Here is a 19,115-nt window from a genome sequence, read left to right as displayed (position 1 = left end):
TACCCTCAGGATGATTAATAATGTAATGTGAGGTATAAGCAAAAAACATTCTAAAATGACATATTTTAAATTGTCTTTAAGAAACTGGAATATTTGCTACCATCAGAGTATAACAATATAATAAAAAATTAGTTGATGTGTTGACATTGAAACTTGATGTCCCACATTCAAAATAAATTTTTTCTAAATATATTTTCTAATAAATGTTTTCTAAAATCCATATAACCACCGGCAACTGGGAAAAAAAAGGTAAAGCCATTTTAAGAAGACAAAATTCAGAAGACTTACAATGATCTTCAAAAAGCCAGTAGCACTTCAAAGGGCTATCATTTTCAAAACGCTGAGAATATTTGAGACCCATTATAAAAAGACAAAACAATTCTGAGCATGTACTAAATGAAGAATCAATAAAACATTTAGAAATCTGGCTTTACTGTATGCTGTGTCTCACTCGACTGCCCAATCAGATCGCAGAGGCAATGGTCTGAGGTTCACGCTTCAAGAAACTGCTGCTTATACTGACGTCACATTCAGTGTCTTATTAACCAGCATCCAAGGTCTATAAAACACTGTGTTTTCTCTTTATAGGAAGCCCTAGAGACATTCTCTTGTATCTAAAAGATTTGTCTATGCTACATTTTTTAGTCAATTTCCATTTTGGATGATGAATAAATTAAGGGAAGAAAGGGGAATGGGTGGGCAGAATGCTCTAGAAAGCAAAGAAAGCAATCTGACGGTGTTTTACTTTTCTAATCAGCAATGAAAAACGGCCCACCCGTCCATGGGGATTTGGGGGTTTAGAGTATGCTATTGGAATGAAAATTAGAAATGGTGTTCTCTCAAACGTGACTTTGAAGTAATGGATATGTTCCTAACATTACCAGAAGTTAAAACATGGAATCATCAGTGTTATTGCTAGGGTTGTGACTAACCCAGTGTTGAAATGGCGAGCCTGGTTCTGACACCATGGCTCAATGGCCTAATCCTTCACTCTGTGACAGCAGCATCTTTATAAGTGCCATTTCTTATCCCAATTGTGCCTTATTGACCCAGCTCCCATCTCTTGCGTGGGAAATAAGCATAGGATGGTATGGGTCCTTGGAAAACTACACCCACTGGAGAGACCCAGAGGAGGCTCCTGACTGTTGGTTTAAGATAGGCTTCAGCTCTGGTCTTTATGGCCACTTGGGGAGTGAACCAGCAGATGGAAAATCTTTTTCTCTGTCTCTTCTTTCTGTAAGTTTGTCTTTCAGATAAAAACAAATGCATCTTTTAAAATCAGTAATATTTAAATTTTTGCAATTTAAAAGAATGTATATGCTGAACTCCTTTGCACACAATCAAAAAGCACTCAATTATTGATAACAAAACATACACACCTCATAGGATCATTAGACACTGCTTTCTGGGGAAAAAATTAAAATTATCACATGTGTATTACATTATAGAACAAAAGAAAACATGGGCATTTATTTCTTTTTTAAACTCAATGAAATACCAGTAAAGTGTCCATGTTATCTCAGTAAGTGTTATTTTCCAAGGAGGAATATCAATGTAGTAAAGAAATTGATGAATTTGGAAAACAGAATTATCTGGCAGAATTACTTTTGTATTTAAAAAATGAAATGTGGAATAAACTGTTCACTTCTTTTGAGTCTCCCAAAATCTTATAACTTGCTTCAAAAGCTTCTTGGAGATTTGAAATATGAAATGTTACATTACGTAATGCATTTTAATGCATTTTCAATGAAGACAGTTAAGAGGTTTTAAATGTGAGCACTCTTATGCCTGCTATTGAATTCCATTTTCAGGCTTGAAGAAGGCATACTATAGCTTTACTTCTATCCCTAGCATCAGTGCAGAAAATGTATTAATTATGTGCTAAATAAATAAATGTACTGACTGAATTAGGATGTAAATTAAAATTGTTTTAAAATTTAGGGCAATGTCTTCATGGTAGGCTTTGTGCTACAGTAGGTTAAACAGCCACTAACAGGATCACATACATATTGGGCTGGAGCTTCCAGTCCAGTCCTGATAACTCTACTCCTAACCCAGATTTCTGCTAACACATCTTGAGAAGCAAGGGATGGCTCAACTAATTGATCCCCTGCCATTCCTGTAAGTGATTTAGATAGAATTCTAGAATCTTGGATTTGAAATTGTTCAGCGCTGGCATTGTTGGCATTTGGGGAGCAAATCAGATTATGGAAGCATACTCTCTTTCTTACTGTCCTCTTTCTCTTTCTCTCTCTTTGCTCTTCAATTAGATAAAACTAAGTTTTTAAATAATATTTTTTAATCTCATTGGTGTAGTGTTTATCGTATTTGCATTTGTCTGCCACACACACCATTAGTGCTAAGTACCATTACTAAACCCAATTTATACCTGATATGACAAAAAATAGATTTTATGCTTAGCATGTTTCAGTGTCCAAACAGTGCTGACCCTCTTTCAAAAGTACTGATAGCTACCCCACAGTATTTATGTTTGCCATAAAGCTGAAAACAGCTAGCATATTAGCATACCCTGAAATAGCAGCTAAAGTTAATAGGGTCAAGACATTAATCCCTATTCCTTTGTACACACAAGTAATAAATGCCAACGTTAGAAAGTGGTTTCCAGCCTGCTGGAATCTAATCCACTTCATTATATTTTAGAGTGCTCTACGTCCTTACTTAGAGCATTTTTTTCTCACTAAGAGCAAATATAAAGATGAATAATAAATAGGAAGGGGAGGGATGATTTCCAAGCTTCGTGGGAGTAAGCCACGGGTTCAAGGCTTTCAGAACTTGTCCAGTGAATGTTCTCTGAAAGTTAATGACATGTTATTTCATTCACTTAAAATTTATTGAAGTACCAGCATACAATACTTAAGAGCTTAGTCTCAAAAATATAATGAGGTCATAATTATTATAAGACAATACAATTATAACTAGGAAAGCTTAGTCTGACAGGTTTTAAAGAGCAATTTAGAAAAATTAGCAACACTAGGTTTTTATTTTTGTAATTCAAGGTAATATGAAAGCAATAGGATATAATTTTGGAAAAAAAGTGAAATAAAAAAGTAACTTTGTAAGTAAAAGAACTATGTTCCATAGACCAAGTGGCACAGGCATATCCCTGACACGTCACAGATTTCCCAAAATGTTCTTTTGTGTCAACGAGCTGCACTGACAAAGACTGGCCAACTTAAGACTCAGATGTAACAGCCGTTATGAAATAGTGTCCTGAATGCTTGTACTTCTTCCGGCATATAGCCTGTTATTTATGTTAGTTATCAACATAAGGACTATATATTTCCAGTTCCTGAAAACATATCTCATGAATCAAGGAGTAAAATGAGAGAATAGCGAGTGATTCTTTGCTGTGTTGGTTGCTGCTGTTGGAAACGGTCACCTAAAGCTTCATGGAATGATTGTTTCACAGTTCACAGGTCCTGACTTTGTAGTCATGACAAATTTATTTTCTTAGAGTGTATCTCTACACAATTTCAGCAGATGTTTACATTTTCTCAAATCTCTGAAGAAGAACTGACTTCTACACCCACTCAAATGGTTGGCAGAATTCAAACCGAGGGTTCTCTAAGACTGCTCCTCATAGCTTTGCTAATTTAACCTCCAAGCCAGCAAAATCAGGTTGTGTTGTTCTTTCTCTTATTGTTGTTGATGTCTATTGCTGTTCCATCTTCTCTTTTTTCCTGTTATGTTCTCTCAGCTTCTGTCCCCAGCTACTGTTTGTTCCAGCCTGAATGTTTTGCTTTCTTTTCAATGGTCCCTGTCATGGAAGCACACCCACTTGACCAATCCAGAATTAGGCTTGTCCTGTTGACCACTGAGTGGTAATTTTAATTCCACTGCAAAGTTCCATCACAAAAAAATACCCAAATTCACAAATGAAAATGAGAAGAACCTATTTCAAGGAGAGAATAGTAAGGATGAAGCAGTGTAATAAAAACTATCATTCTTAAGTTAAAACATTTAAAACATGCTCTTCCATTGAGAATGAATAAAATTTTTTTTTAAAATGTTAAAGACAAACTTGAAAATACACACGGTAGCTGGATCATCAGATGTTTCTTGTAAAGCCAGCTTAAGAAGGATTTAATAATAATAATAATAATAATAATAATAATAATATAACTCTCAGGGAAGGAAATAGATACACACACGTATAGTATAAAGGGGTTTCTACACGAAAAACCGAAATAAAATAGACTTCCTAATTTAATGAAATTTGTATACTACCTATACAAATTAAATGTGATTTGATTGCTCTGACATTTCAAAATTGTTACACATATTGATCAACTTTTGAAATGAATGTCCTGCTAGAGGAGCATCTGGGATGGCCACCAATACCGTGTCCAAGTATGTGGTTGAGTCGTGGTCCTTCCTGCAGCCTGTGGGTGGGAGCGCGCACTCTGGCCTCCTTCCTCGTCTCTTCAGTGTGAGTCTGTTGGGCGAGCTGGGGCCACAGGCTGCAGCCAGACTCCGTGCGTTACACTACATGAAGAAACTCCAGAGGGCATACGCTACCAATGAGGGCTTTCGTAAAACCAACAGAAGTCACCTCTACAACACAGTTCGGCTTTTAAACCCCTGGGTCCAGCAGAAGCAGTGTCCTGGATGCCAGGTGGCAGGACTTAGTGGACTCTGTTGGTGGACCTGCTGTTCAAGCTGGTTCGCGTGACCGCCGTGGAACACCCGGTCAAGTCTGTCCTGCTGTCTATTTCCACCAGCTCGGTCTTGTTCTCCAGCGTTGTCTTCTGGGAAGACTCGCCGCCCACCTACCTTTAACTCACAGCTTAAATTTCAGAAGAAACATGAACTGATTGAAATGGATATGACTTCCCTGCTTCAACCTCTGGTGGCCTGAAGTGGGGAAACTTGTCCACCTGTCTGGCAACAGCGCCTGTGTGGCAGCCTGGCAGCAGTACCCTTCCATGCGTGAGGGTCGCTGAACATGACTGTGCTGGCATCCCCGTCACTGATCTTTTGTAGGAATGACACAAATGCTCAGGTCCATCACCAGTGGTATTCATTCCTCTATAACAGCAAACCTTCGCATGGTCTCCACCAGCAGGGCAACCTGCACACCTTGTGGGCAGGCAGACTGCCAGGGTGGGCTGGTCCCTGTGGCAGCCGACAGGCCATCCATTGAAGCAGCCCCTGCTCCAGGTTCACTAAATCCGAATGAATACTTCAAATGTTTTTTTTTTTTTCTTTTCTTTCTTTCTTTCTTTCTTTCTTTCTTTCTTTCTTTCTTTCTTTCTTTCTTTCTGTTTTTTTTTTTTTTTTTTTTTTTTTTTTTTTTTTGTGAGCTTCGTGACTTTTGATTGAGCTTTAATCAGCTGAAGTGGCACAACTGGATCTTGGTTCTGCACAGCTTCAACCCTCGCTACTGCAAAGGGAACTGGTGCAGGGCCGTCAGACATTGCTATGGTTCCCTGGTCCACACCATGGTGCAGAACATCATTTACGAGAAGCTGGACCACTCGGTACCAAGACGATCGTGCATCTGTGCCAAATACCGCCCCCTGAGCGTATTTGACCACGGAGCCCTAATAGCTCCATTACCTATACAGAGTATGAAGGTGTGATAGCAGCCAGGCACACCTGTTGTTCGCACGTGTTCTTCCTCCAATCTGAAACAGTCAGCCTCTTGGGTGGAGGAAGTGCTCTGGGTCTGTGGGAAAAGCTCCCTGTGTCACATCCCTGAATCTCTGTGTTGCCTGACCTGGAGCCACACAGGGGAGGCTTACCCCGGTGCTGCTCAGTGGGAACGGTGTCCGCAGTTGTAGCTGGTCACACTTTCTTTCCAGGGTTGGATGATTTGTAACTGTTTTGGAGAGCTTTGATTTCTCCCCACTCAGAATCCTTGGGGGACTTTTTGTTATTGTTGTTTTTTCTTACCATAGAAAACATAAATCTTGGATGAATGGCAGCTCTAATTAGACAGCCCTGAAGGCAGTAGTCGTATTTAATGGAAAAATAACTTCCTTTGATTGGCAATAATAATAATATCACCTGGATTTACCAAATTTATAAATATTAAAAGATTATATTACAAATACAGTTTTCTTTACACTGATGCAAAACTGGATGCAAAACATTATTTGTTTAATTTAATTGCTTCAATAAAAGTTCCAGACTGAGGTTGACACATAGTCTGTGTAAATTACTTTAGTACTAATTATGAAGATAAATGTAATCACTTTATTCTCAATAAATGTACTGAATCACAGCAAAAAAAGAGAGAGTGCTGAATTACCTCGAAAGTCATGTCTTTCCTGCTATCAAAACTAGACCTGTAGCCAAAACTAAAGTAACAAGAAAATACAGTCTATTTATGCATGACAGAAATGATTGAGTGGTAATGTCTATTCCAGTAGGTACAAAATATTCTGATGTGATTGTGATAAATGTCAGTATTTTTTTAACCACCATCTTAGCAAAGACATGTGATTTTCTTCAGGCAGTACAATATCGTATAAGTTATTCTGGAATCCAGTATGTGCATCAAAATCCAAGTTCTGAGAAAGCTGTTGCAGCGATATTTAATTTTCTATTCAAATTGTAAGGCTATACTTCGGAAACCAGATGGTTGATTTGAAGCATACCTAACAATGTGCAAATGCAGAATGTTCCAAAATACTGAGACATGGTTGCAGCTGCATCTGACTTTTCATCTCAGAGTCCAGCAATTATCAGTCACATCTCTATATATTTTATTTGACAAAACTGGAAACTTTAATGGAACCAGAAGACTCGCAGAGAACTTTGAAGAATCGGTAGCTACAGTCAGACAAGGCAATGATACAATATGATAGACGAGATCATGTGAAGTCTTAGCAAGAGTAAAATCCTCCCCATTTGACTGCTGCAGAAATACTGTACTGATCGCAGTTTAATTTGTTCAGTGCAAGATGATTCAGATCATTATGTGATGTATGTGATTTTGTGCTACATCGCATTAGTACTGTAAGTGTGTTCTTTATCATTTTTTAAAGATTTATTTTGTGTTTTTGTTGGAAAGTCAGATATATATAGAGGAGGAGAGACAGAGGAGGAAGCTCTTCAGCCACTGATTCACTCCCCAAGTTGCCACAATGGCTAGAGCTGTGCAATTCCAAAGCCAGGAATCCGGAGCCATTTCCAGGTCTCCCACAGGGTGCAGGGTCCCAAGGCTTTGGGCCGTCCTCGACTGCTTTCCCAGGCCACAAGCAGGGAGCTGGATGGGAAGTGGGGCACTGGGATTATAAACAGCACTCATATGGGATCCTGGTGTATGCAAGGCCAGTAGGCTACTGTGCAAGCCCAATAAATGAGTTTTTAAGTGACACAATTTAAAATAATAATTTTAATCGTGTAATAAAAGCAGCATTACTGGTGGTAAATATTTGAAAGAAGACAGAAAATAGTAGATGAGAGCTCTCTTTGAATCTCAAACTATTCAATTTAAGAAAAACAAAATCAGTGTTAGAAATAAAATTAGTCTGTGCCTATGTTGTTGATTATGAACTCCAAAAAATTAGCACTAGAGCACTGGGTATGTTGCTGTTACACTAAACTTTAAAACAATTAAATATAATTGGTATATGCATTAAATGTTTTTGGTTCATCAGTCACATCACAGTAAGATTGACAGATATGAAAATGATACCAATAAGAAATACTTCTTATTTTTTTCTGAGAATCAGTGAAAGAGATTTTAGCCATTCTCAGTACAATTTACTGTTCATATTAGAATTTCTGATATATGTATATGTGTGTGTTATCAAAAGCAATGTAAATTATTTTGAATTTTATTTGCATTTCTATTTCTAGTATGATTAAGATAATAAAAATATTATTTGTAGTATATAACAGCCTCACATGTGTTCAACTCAACTCAATATAATATTTATCAACAGGTTTTGAGTACCTACATTTTGTCTCATGCTACGCTTGTTATAAAAATACAAAAAAGAATCATTGTCCTATTGTTACTCAATTCAATAAGTCAGGAAACTAGAGCCAGTTATAATATGAAGTGAAAATTCTGGTAAAATGTATATAAAAGTTCCTCATGGAGCTGAAAGAAACTTAATTCTGCCTGATTTACAAGGATAGTGAATTTAATGTTTGGAAACCATTTACCCAAATCTTTTGCAGAACCAAGGTGCCTGTTGTCAGAACCTAGCAGCCTGAAGCAAGCAGCTGCGATGTGAAGTCAGATCTCTGTTGGCAGATACTTCCAAGCTGCGGTTAGTGTGATGGAGATGCGCTGCTAAGTGAGAGGAATTCAGATCCTGTGCTTGCGTGGTGAGGCGTAACAACAGCACGATCTGAAAGACAGGACAAAGCCCCTTCTTCTATTGCCTGTTTTCCGTTTTTCTGGAATATCTGCTAATGACAGATTTTATTGTAACAAAAATCAACTGATAATGGAGCAAAATGTTTTATTTCTATTTCTTTTTCTTTGCTTATAGTTACTAAATGTAGCAAATTCAAGTATGAAATCAAGAATAACGCATTACTTTTTTGAAAATAGATGTCAACCAGCTACTATGCATATACAAAGCAGAAAAAAAAAAAAGACCGAAGGAAAAAAGCAGCAAAGAAGCAAGTAAACATGTCAGCTAGACAAAAATCAATGAAAAGCAGGGCTAAGTGACTCAACTGAGAAAATTGAGCTAATTATTTTCTATGTAAGTTTTGTTCTTCTTTGTAGGTAATTTTGGTTTTTCAAATGTTATTCTTCATGGTATGATTGCATAGGCACAGGGATTCTCCCCTCTACCACCCTGTCCTCCCTCACTCTTTCACCCATATTTTTACAATAGCCCTTCAACAACACTCTCAAGTTCAACATCTGCCATTTAGTGTATCATGATATTGTATCCATATAACATTTTATCCTATTGCTGCAGAATACATTTTATTTGCTGTAGTGTGTGGAGGTTTCTCTAGGACACACATTATGCCAGGTCATATGGCAAGTCTTAGTGGAAGGAACGAAGGCAGGAAGGCAGGAAGGAAGGAAGGAAGGCAGGAAGGAAAGAAACCATAGCATGTATCTTTTGACCACAGTGGAATGGAGCTGTAAGTTAACAATATGCTTCTGAATGAACAGTCTATTGCACATGAATATAAAAATTTCCCCTGTAGTCAATCAAAGTAATGATGCACTGTTAGTTTTTTGAGCAGATGTTTGTTTTTATCATTTAAATTTTGCAAAGGGAGGAAGCACAACCGTTACAGAATAACAATCTATTATGGCTTCACACAGCTGTAATTCTTGTATTTCCATGAACATGGGAGTCATTTTTCTTTAATTCCTGACCATCTGCAAAACCCATTTAGGATCGCAGGCAGTTGTTATGCATCCTAAATAATATCTTCTTTCCCTTACTAAGAATTAACATTATTTATTTCTCAATTATGATTGAGAACGCAACAAATACCTGTTTGAGAAATGAGAAATTTTATAGAAATATAAAAGCATACATTCCCTAAAACTAAGGGTTTTTTAGGTATTATTTTTGTAAGCTCAAAGCCCATCAAATGATTTCACTATAATAATTCATTGTGTTTTGTTTTCCTGGAATGTGACAACAAGCTGTTATGAAAAATGGAAATAAGGGCCTGCAATGGTAAAGCATAAGAAAGGTCACATTGTTTCCAATTTATACTTATTTATGACATGGAAAGGGTCCAAGGTTTAATAGTCCTGTCAGGATTCTGAAGTTGCTGAGAGCTATGAACCCTCTTTCTCCAATCATTATCTCTTGACTTCTACCTGCCAATGTGATCAAGCAGCTCCCTCCATTTGTTCTACTCCTATTTTGTAAAAACTGAACTGCCATTCTAGGAATTGTTTTACATGTTCTTATTTTGTAAACACATATTATTCTATGAATGTGTGGAATTTCAGAATTATTCTTTTCCAGTTCCCTAATCACCATATTCCTATTTTTAAAAATACTATCATTTTTGTTTTTCAGCATTTCACTGTTGAGTCTCTGGGATTTACATGATGGTTTCCAACCCCAGTTCCTTGCTAAGACAGAAGCTGGTGTAGAAGGCAGGAGGTGATGGTTGTTGCCTCTTGTGGGAAGCCTGAGTGAGCCCCTGGCTCCTGGATCAAGCTCACCTTTTTCTTGATGTTGCATGGATTTCTAGTGAGCCAGTGTATAAAAGATAACCTGTTTTCTTCTCTTTCCTCCCCTTCATTTTGCCTCATTTTCTCTCTCCCTTATGTACTTTCAAATAAAATTAAGGCAAGTCAACAAATACTTAAAAATGAGAACAGTCCGTTAAATTTTTGATTAACATCTGATCTTCATGTATTTATGTGATTTAAAGAACAACCTACACAGTAGATATATATATAATATATATTCTCTATATAAATTATCAAATAGATATATGTAATAATCAAATCTGCAACTAGTATATGTCCTTATTGTATAAGTGTGTGTGAAGCCATCAGCTTCTTTGTTCCGATGCTTTTTATAGTAGAAACATGAATTTTTGTGAACTACAGTCTTCCCACTCTATTGCAGAACACGAGAAATAATTCAATCTAATTAATTTTGTTATTCATCATCCAATTTATTATCATGCCACTCTCTTGCCTTCCAAATCTTCAGGAATCATTATTAAGTTCATTTCTATAATTTGTTATATTTTTTTCTAAATCCCCCCATATAAGATAAATATGTCGTATTTGTCTATGTCTAGTGAATTTAATATAAAGATCTCTAGTGATATTTATCTTGCAATAAATGGCAGAGTGCCATCTTTTTAAAGACTGAACTGTATTCTCTCTTTCTCTCTCTCTCTCTCCCTCTCTCTCTCTCTCTCTCTACATATATATATATATATATATATATATATATATATATATAAAATAAGCATTTGATTTCTACATCAATAGTGTGTTTTGGTTTTACAAAATTGTCATGAAAGGCAGGCTGACAGCAATCTCCTAACACTGATCCACCCCACGTGTGGCTACAACAAGTCTGCTGGATCAAGTGGAAGCCAGGAGCCAGAAACTCCATCTGAATTCTGCATGTGGGTGACACAAGCTCAAGCACCTTTGTCATCAAATGCCGTTTCTCAGATGCATTAGCAGAAAGTTAATTTGGAAGCAGTTTCTAGAATACATATTGGCACTCTGAAATGATTCCACTGTCCCAAGGAGCAATTTAACTCCCTTCAACACAAGGTCTTACCCTGTTTTTATATCAAGACTAGTGTGCTTTTATAAATTTGGGAGTACAGGTACCTCTTTCATAAACTGATATCATTATTTTTGAACATACATTCCGAAATAGAAGCTCGGTGTTATGGTAGAGCTTCTTTGGAGTAGCTGAGGAACCTTCTCTAATTTGCAATAGCTATACAATTTACACTTCTATCAACAGTGTACAAGTGTTTAATCCATGTTCACATCAACAACTGATATTATGTTTTTGTTTTTAATTTGCATTTCCTTGATAGCCAGTGATGTTGAGCATGATTCCCTAATTTACTTAATGTGTGTTTATTCTTTGGAAAAATGACTATTCTTATATTTTGCATATCTTTTTGTAAGTTTGCTTTTCTAATTTTTATTTATCTAAAAGACAGAGCGAGAGGGATACATACACAGAGATACACACACACCTACACTCAGAAGCTTCCAGTCACTGGTCCACTCCAGAAATGTCTGCACCAGAGAGCCATTCTGGACTGGGCTGAAGCCAAGAACCTGGCACTCAAGGTGAGCAACACAAGTGCAGGCACTTGACTTGTTGCCTTCCTGGGTATATATTAACAAGCAGCTGAAGAAGGACCGAGAACTTAAACTCACTCATGCACAAGCTGTGAGTGTCACAAGTGACACTTTAACAGCTGTGTGAAACATCCTGCCCTATCCATTTTTTAAACACACTGTTTAGTTGCTGGATAAATATTCTGAGTTTCTTAGGTATTCTGAGCAGGTATCTCTTCTTGGATATCTAACTTGAATTTTCCCCATTTCAGTCAGTGGAAGAAATTCACTCCACCATCTTCTCTTTGGCTGTGCAGAAGCTGCTTAGTTTGATGTAATGCCATTTTCGCCTTTCTACTTTTGTTGTTTATGCCTTTCACTTTCTACTTTATTTTTTGAAGTATTATTGGGATAATTGTCTCCCTCTGGATACATCAGTTCTTTCACTGTTGGCTTATAAGATTTCAGAAGGGAAAAAACAACACTATTATTCTAATGAACATTCCCTTAGAATTGACATGGCAGCTTTATTTTGCAAAATTTTAAAGTCTCTTTTTCAAATTTTTGATGGGTGTACTATAATGTGTCATTCTGAGGATCCTTTCTGAGTGTTTATTTGGTGTCATGTGAATCAACTATATTCAAATGTCTGTAGCTTTCCTAAATTTTATCATTATTTCCTTGAATAAGCTTTCTAGGTCTTCAATTTTCTTTTTAAGAATTCCCATAATCGAATTATATCCTCATTTAATAATGTCTCAAGAAGCTCAGTTGTTATCTCCATTATCTGTATCTTTTATTAAAGATCTATTTATAGATTTTTTTGAAAATCAGAATCACACAGAAAGAGGTAGAAGACACAGATGTGTCTACCGTCTACTGATTTAGTCCACAAATGATCAGAATGACTAGGATTGGACTGGATTTAAGCCCAAAATCTGGAATTCCATCTCAATCTCCAACTTAGGGGGCCATAAACCAAGCATTAGGGTACCCTTCAGCTACTTTCTCAGGCACATTAGTAGGGAGCTAAGTCAGCAGCAGAGCAGATGGCCTTGAATTGCTACTTCCATTATGAAATATGCCACTGTGCAAAAAAGCCAGTCCTTCTACTATTGTATTCAGTTAGTTAATGTCATTTCTTTATGTATTTTTTTCTCTGACTGGCACTACCTTTGGTTCCAATGGCCTTTCTCCTGTTAGTCTGGCTGGACATTTTGCCTTTGAAGATGAAGCTTTTGGTCCCAGCATTGGGACGAATGGCTAAGTTACCACCTACACCTCCAGTATCACATATGAGTGCTGCTTTGAATTCTGGCTTCTACACCTCTGATTCAGTTCCCTACTAATATGCCTGGGAAAGCAGAAGAAATTTTATTTTCAAAGACAGGATACATTATTCTGGGCCTTTTTTTTTTCCTTTTAGAATCTGGAGTATGTCATTCGATACTCTTCTGGCCTGCAGTTTCTTCTTGGAGCTCAACTGTAAATCTGATTGGCCTGTCTCTATAGGTCAATTTTTTTTTTTTCTGCTGCACATTTAAGGATCTGATGATCATGTGTCATGGTGAAGGTAGCTTTTGGTCAAAATGTTGAAAGTTCTGTGCCCCTCCTATATGTTGTATCCCAATTCTTTCTCCAGATTAGGGAAGTTTTCATTTACCATTTTATTAACAACAACTTTAAAACCAGCTTATGTCTCTGCACCTTTTGAAACTACCATAACTCTTATATTTGGCCTTTTAATTGTGTCTCTTAATTCTTGATTTTTTTTAGCTTGAGCAAGTTCTGCTTCCACGTTTTGAATGTTTCACAGACAGTAAATGTCTTCCAATTCTGAGATCCTTTCTTCTGCCTCATTCATTCTATTATTGAAATTTTCCACTAAATTTTTAATTTGTTAATTTCATCCTTCATTTCCAATCATTTGGCTTGGTTTGGTTTCAGTGTTGCTATTTCCTATGTGACATACTCCTTAAATTCCTTGAATAGGAGTATTTGCTTCTCGTTGTTGATAAGAAGCTTTATAATTAGTTTCCTGAATTCTACATCCCCAATTTCCTTGATGTATTCCTCAGTTAATTCACTTTGGCAAATGTTTTTGCTCCTTTGCCAGGCAGTCTTCAGTAATATACAATGTACTTCTGTTTCTTCTTTTGTTCTTGATCATTGTACTCCTGATTAGCAGATTCTTCTACTTAGGACACATTTCTAAGTAGTGCTACCCACAGATCTACAGTTCAATTGTACTTATTGCATTTAGTATCCTGTTCTTTTGTTTATAGTCACTTGTGCCTGTATCACACAGCCAGTTTCAGTTCAGGACACTTGTGTTAGATTTCTACATGGTCTCCAAAGCCCCAGCTCCTGGCTCATCATTCTCCACTTCCTGGGATCCCATGCTGTAATCACAGAATTTTTTGTACACCTTTCTCCCACATCCAGTTTGAGTAGTTCCAAAGATTTGGGAGACAACAAGTGTCCTAAATAAGTAGGCTGTTGGTGGTGCTTATCTTGTAGGAACCAGCTGGCTGTTAGATCTGAGTGCTACCTAGACCTATTTTGAGTCATGGAATGCTAAAATCAATATTATTTTCAATGTAGGCCAGTGTAATGCATCAAACTGGAAGTGAGTTTGCTCCTAGCTGAAGACATGCACAGCTCACTGTTGCCCCTGCAGTCTCAAAGCCTTTGCCACACTATACCAAAGGTGCCTGATGTGCCATGCACAGAGTTCTGGATCTGCGGGCTGTTAGGTCTGAGGGATAGTTGGACCTATTTTGGGTGGAACCTATTGTTTGTTAAGTTGGTGAAATGTACTGAGCTAGAAATAAGTTTGCTCCAGGCATGGACTGTCCTGTCCCTTAGCCTTTGCTTCCCTACAAAAATTGGTGCCTGATGCAGGTCTGATGGGCTTTGGGCCGTGTAATATACCCTATTCCCGCACAACCTGTTTAGGGTATATTGCTCTGTCTCTGCTCCTGGTCAAAATTAAATACATCTTCCGGATGAGCAGTTCTTTGTTCGGGTTCACCTCCTGAACTCCCAGTGACTCCCTTTCCCATCTGGCTGCTGGTGGAGCTGAGTTTGCTGCTCACTGAATGATGCCAGGGTATCTAGTCACTGCAACACCAACCATGTGTCCACCGCTTTCCTGTCTGTTACTCTCCAGGTGCCTTCTGCCATCAGCTTGTCCTCTGCTATCTCCTGGAATGTGCCCGCTCTGCTTCAGCAGGGCTAATGATTCTCTAACTATTTAAATATGTCCTTTGCCTATTCTGCCAATTTGATTTTACCTCACATTTGCCTTGACATCAAACTCCACCTTGCATTTTTCTATTACATAATTTTTGTTAACTAATAGACATTGCCTACTGAAAAAGAAAGGTAATAAAATGTTCTGCAATGCAGTGGTTAAAATTTTCTGGAAAAGTAAGTATTCTCTAGCTATATATTTATATTTTAGATTTTATTGATGTTATACCTTTGCGCTGGGAAATTTCTGTAATTATATTAATCCTAATTTTCAGGTTTCCAGAAACTGCTGAATTTTGGTCTCCTCATTACTTCAGCTAAGTTAAACTCTACTCAAATCCCAGCAGGTTGAGGTTTTCCTGAACATTTTTTAAAGTGTGCTGTATATTTTAAAATGCGATATATTTTAAAATGATTATTTTCTTGGAATCACAAAGACAATTATTTTTCTTATATTCGCCGTGATAACCCGGAAGAGCTACGGGAAGTAAAACACAAGTGGCTTACTCCAAACCTGGAAGCTTTAAACATTCTGTATCACATTTTTCCATGTGGAGTCTCTATAGTGTTGGTTGCTAGCTGATTTATATTATTTAAGAGGTAACATTAGGTGGCTATTTCCAAGCTACTTATGTGCTAAAAGGAAAATATTCTCCAATATTAATAGAAATGTTGAGCTGCATAACTGTATGAGCTGATTGATTTAATAAATCTTTTCATGTAATTATTTGATACATGCTGCAGAAATACATACATAGTTTATATGGTTTTTGTTTCTCTTCATAACCTTAATGTAACTTTATTTTGAAATATTACCATTTATCATGATATTGTTCCATAGTCACAGGCATTCCCCCACTGGAACCCCTCCCTCCCTCATTTTTAGTCCTTATTATTACAGTGGTAGAGTCTTTCTACAATAGTCAGAATAATCCATCATACGATTAGAGATTAACATAGAAATCACTCCATAAGATGCAGCCATTGATAAAGACTTCTTGGAAAAGTCACCTAAAGCACAAGCAGTCAAAACCAAATTAAGCCCATGGAACTACATCAAACGAAGAAACTTTTGTACAACAAACAAAATGATCAACAAACTGAGGAAACAGCCAAACAAATGGGAGAAAAGCTTTTCATACTAAACAATTTTATTTAAACATCCAGGAGACATTTAATTATTGAGTTTTAATTTTAAAATTTCTCAGCAGTATCTTCTTAAAAGTTCGAAAGGAAAAGACAGCAGAAGCTCTTATCATCTGGTTCCCTTCCCAGTTGCCTACAGCAGCTGGTAATGAGTCAAGTCAAGAATTCATTTCAGATACTCCTTGTGTGAAAAGGGATTTCAAGTGTTTGCGTTATCATTTGGTGCTTTCTCCCAGACAGTAGCAGCAAGATATATTGGAAACTGAATAGCTGAGCCCAAACCGGCATCTTAATATGGGGTTAAATTAGAGCGTATAACCTTCAAATATACTGGTGTCATAAACAGCAGCTAATCTGCTCTACCACAATCCTAGCCACTTATGATTCTTTTTGTATTCTCTTGTATATCATTCTTTGAGGGATGTGTGTATTATTTGTGATGCTTTGCAAGCAATTATATAGTAGTTTTTCTTTATGTCAAGGAACCCTATTCTGTTTTAAAGAACTACTTAAAATTAGTGAATTATAACTTATCAATGGAACTATCATCCTGAAATTAGGTTTTGGAAACAATTTGCATGTGAATAAAAAGGAAGGTAGTTAAAAGCAAATATCTATTCATGCAAACCAAGTGGAAGACATCATTCTTAAGACGAAGTCTCTTGGTAGTGTCCTACAAACACATTTTTAACTTGATCATCTGTAGCAAAATCCTAACCTTATGATAATCTATTTACGTGGATATTTCTTACTTTCAGCTATATGTTGTTTATTGCTTTTTAATTTAAAAAATAGATCTCCTAGTCTTACTCCTCCTTCTGCTGCATTCATGAATAATATAAAAACAGGAAGATCATAAGCATGATCACACTGAAAGTTATTGTATCAGTTTGAAGGACTGTATTCTCCATCATGGATTCACATTTAATTAAAAAAAAAAGAGCAAACATTGTTTTCATGTTCAGGGTTAATATTGCTTTCAGGAGTATTGTAATTTCCAGGCTTATATTCTTGTTATATTTGATTTCCCTTTTCCTTGGCTAGCAAATTTATATTCTCACACTCGTACTACTCATACTAGTCACTGAATAGCATGTATTTCCATTCCTCCTTACACTTCTGACGTCTGCCAGGATGGTATTTAACAGGAACGATTTGCATCTTTGAAAGCAATCAGCTCTAGTCTTATCTCTAGTAATAACTGTGATATTGGAAAAAATATTTGATTTAGCAAGCTTTAAATCTCTTTCTTTAATTGGAAAAGTCAAAGTAATTACTTAAAGAAGCTATTATGAAAATTAAATTGAAAAATACATTAAGCTTTTGAATCAATTTGTGGCATGTTGCATTTAATGTAGTTAACAGAATTCAATTGTTCCTGCAATTGTGAGGCTTGGTTCTTAATATATAATAGGAATTGCTTGGGAGCCCATGATAATCAATGCAGCAACCATTTGAAATCCTCACCATGTAGTGTATTTGCTGAAGTCATCATTTATTCCCACACATGCTATAGAGTGTGAAACTCTAGGTAGCATTACATAGAAATGCCAATATGTGTGGTGATGCCTGAAACATAATGCATTGCCTCCCAGTGGGAGCTTTGACAGGTTATAGTAAAATAAAGCCAGGAATAGCCCATTTTAGACACATTTCTTACTCCCAAATAATCCATGCATAAGCTGATAAATAGGATTGGTTGTATAGGTAAATGCCATTTCCCTTTCTTGCCAACATGATCAATATTTAGTACAAGGTTTTAAGATGTGTTCTGGAAAACAGGCCTCTTCCAAGTCTTAGGTGATAACTTGTTTCGGCTTAGCAAACCATGACATAACTTTTTTTCTTTATCCAGCAAAGGGACCCAGTTCTCAGCAAAGGTATATTTGGGATGTAAAGTCAGATAGGTTTATGGAAAATTTTCTTCCAGAATTAATGTAAAAGATTGTACAAAGATGTTTCTTCTTTTATTTAAATGCAATTATGTAAACAAAAGGAGCTTATAGGTCAAGTATCAATTTTAATCATGAAGAGCCTGTGGGTAAGAGAAGAAATCTAAGCTTACTAAATGAAAATATAAATAATTCCATAGTCCTGCGTGACATAATTACAAATTATGTCATGCATCTAACTTCCATTTCTTGTTATGCACAGTTCTGACTGGGATTTCCATTAAAGGTAGGATCATTTTTATACATTTAAGTAACATATTTTTTCTTGTTTAAGCCAATATTTTGTCATATTCAATTTTAGGTCTCATTGTTCTTCTGATCTACTGTTTTTTTAGAAACAACAGTTGCTTGACTTTCTCTTCTACCTTACCAATTTCATTTACCATATATTTCCTTACAAAGAAAAATAGTCCTTAACTGATTCATTTCGGTGTCACTTTCAGTAATATCCTTATCTATTAAATGGGGAAGGATATGTTTCAGGGAGCTCTCAGGAAGCCTGCACAATACCTTCGCAAAGATAGTCAAAGTCTTTGTGAATTGTGTTTGTCTTCTCTTTGGAAAAAAAAATATCTCAATGAATGACAGTTTTTAAATTTTTGGTACTGGAATAAGTAACTTTTTAAATATTCATTTATTCTATTATCTAGAAGATAAAACACAAGAAAGTGGAAAATACAGAATTTGAATCCGTTGTTTTACTTCCTGAATTCTCATAACTATAGCATAGGCTGAAACCAGAATCAGCATCCAGAGCCTTCATCCAGGTCTCCCACATCTGCAGCAGGAAATACGGTACTTGAAACATCCGCTGTCTCTCCTGCATGCAGCAGGAATCTCAGTATGCAGTGTCTGGTATGAAACCAGATACTCTGGAATAAGATGCAGATGTTCCAAATAGTCAGCAATCCACCACTGCAACAACGACCACCCAGAGTCTTGATGAAACAGCTCTAGACATAAACACTGACAAGCACACAGTTACTTCTGTCCTGTGCTTATGTCGTGTGTTGTGA

General features: G+C 36.6%; 1 pseudogene; it reads left to right on the top strand.

Moving 5' to 3' along the window:
* The first annotated feature begins 4,501 nt into the window (after nucleotides 1-4,501).
* On the top strand, nucleotides 4,502-5,164 carry LOC118758002 (growth/differentiation factor 9-like; annotated as a pseudogene).
* Nucleotides 5,165-19,115: the final 13,951 nt, after the last annotated feature.

The sequence above is a fragment of the Ochotona princeps genome, chromosome 12, assembly GCF_030435755.1.
Source record: "Ochotona princeps isolate mOchPri1 chromosome 12, mOchPri1.hap1, whole genome shotgun sequence".
NCBI classification, from domain to species: Eukaryota; Metazoa; Chordata; class Mammalia; order Lagomorpha; family Ochotonidae; genus Ochotona; species Ochotona princeps.
This window is presented reverse-complemented; position numbering and strand designations above follow the sequence as displayed.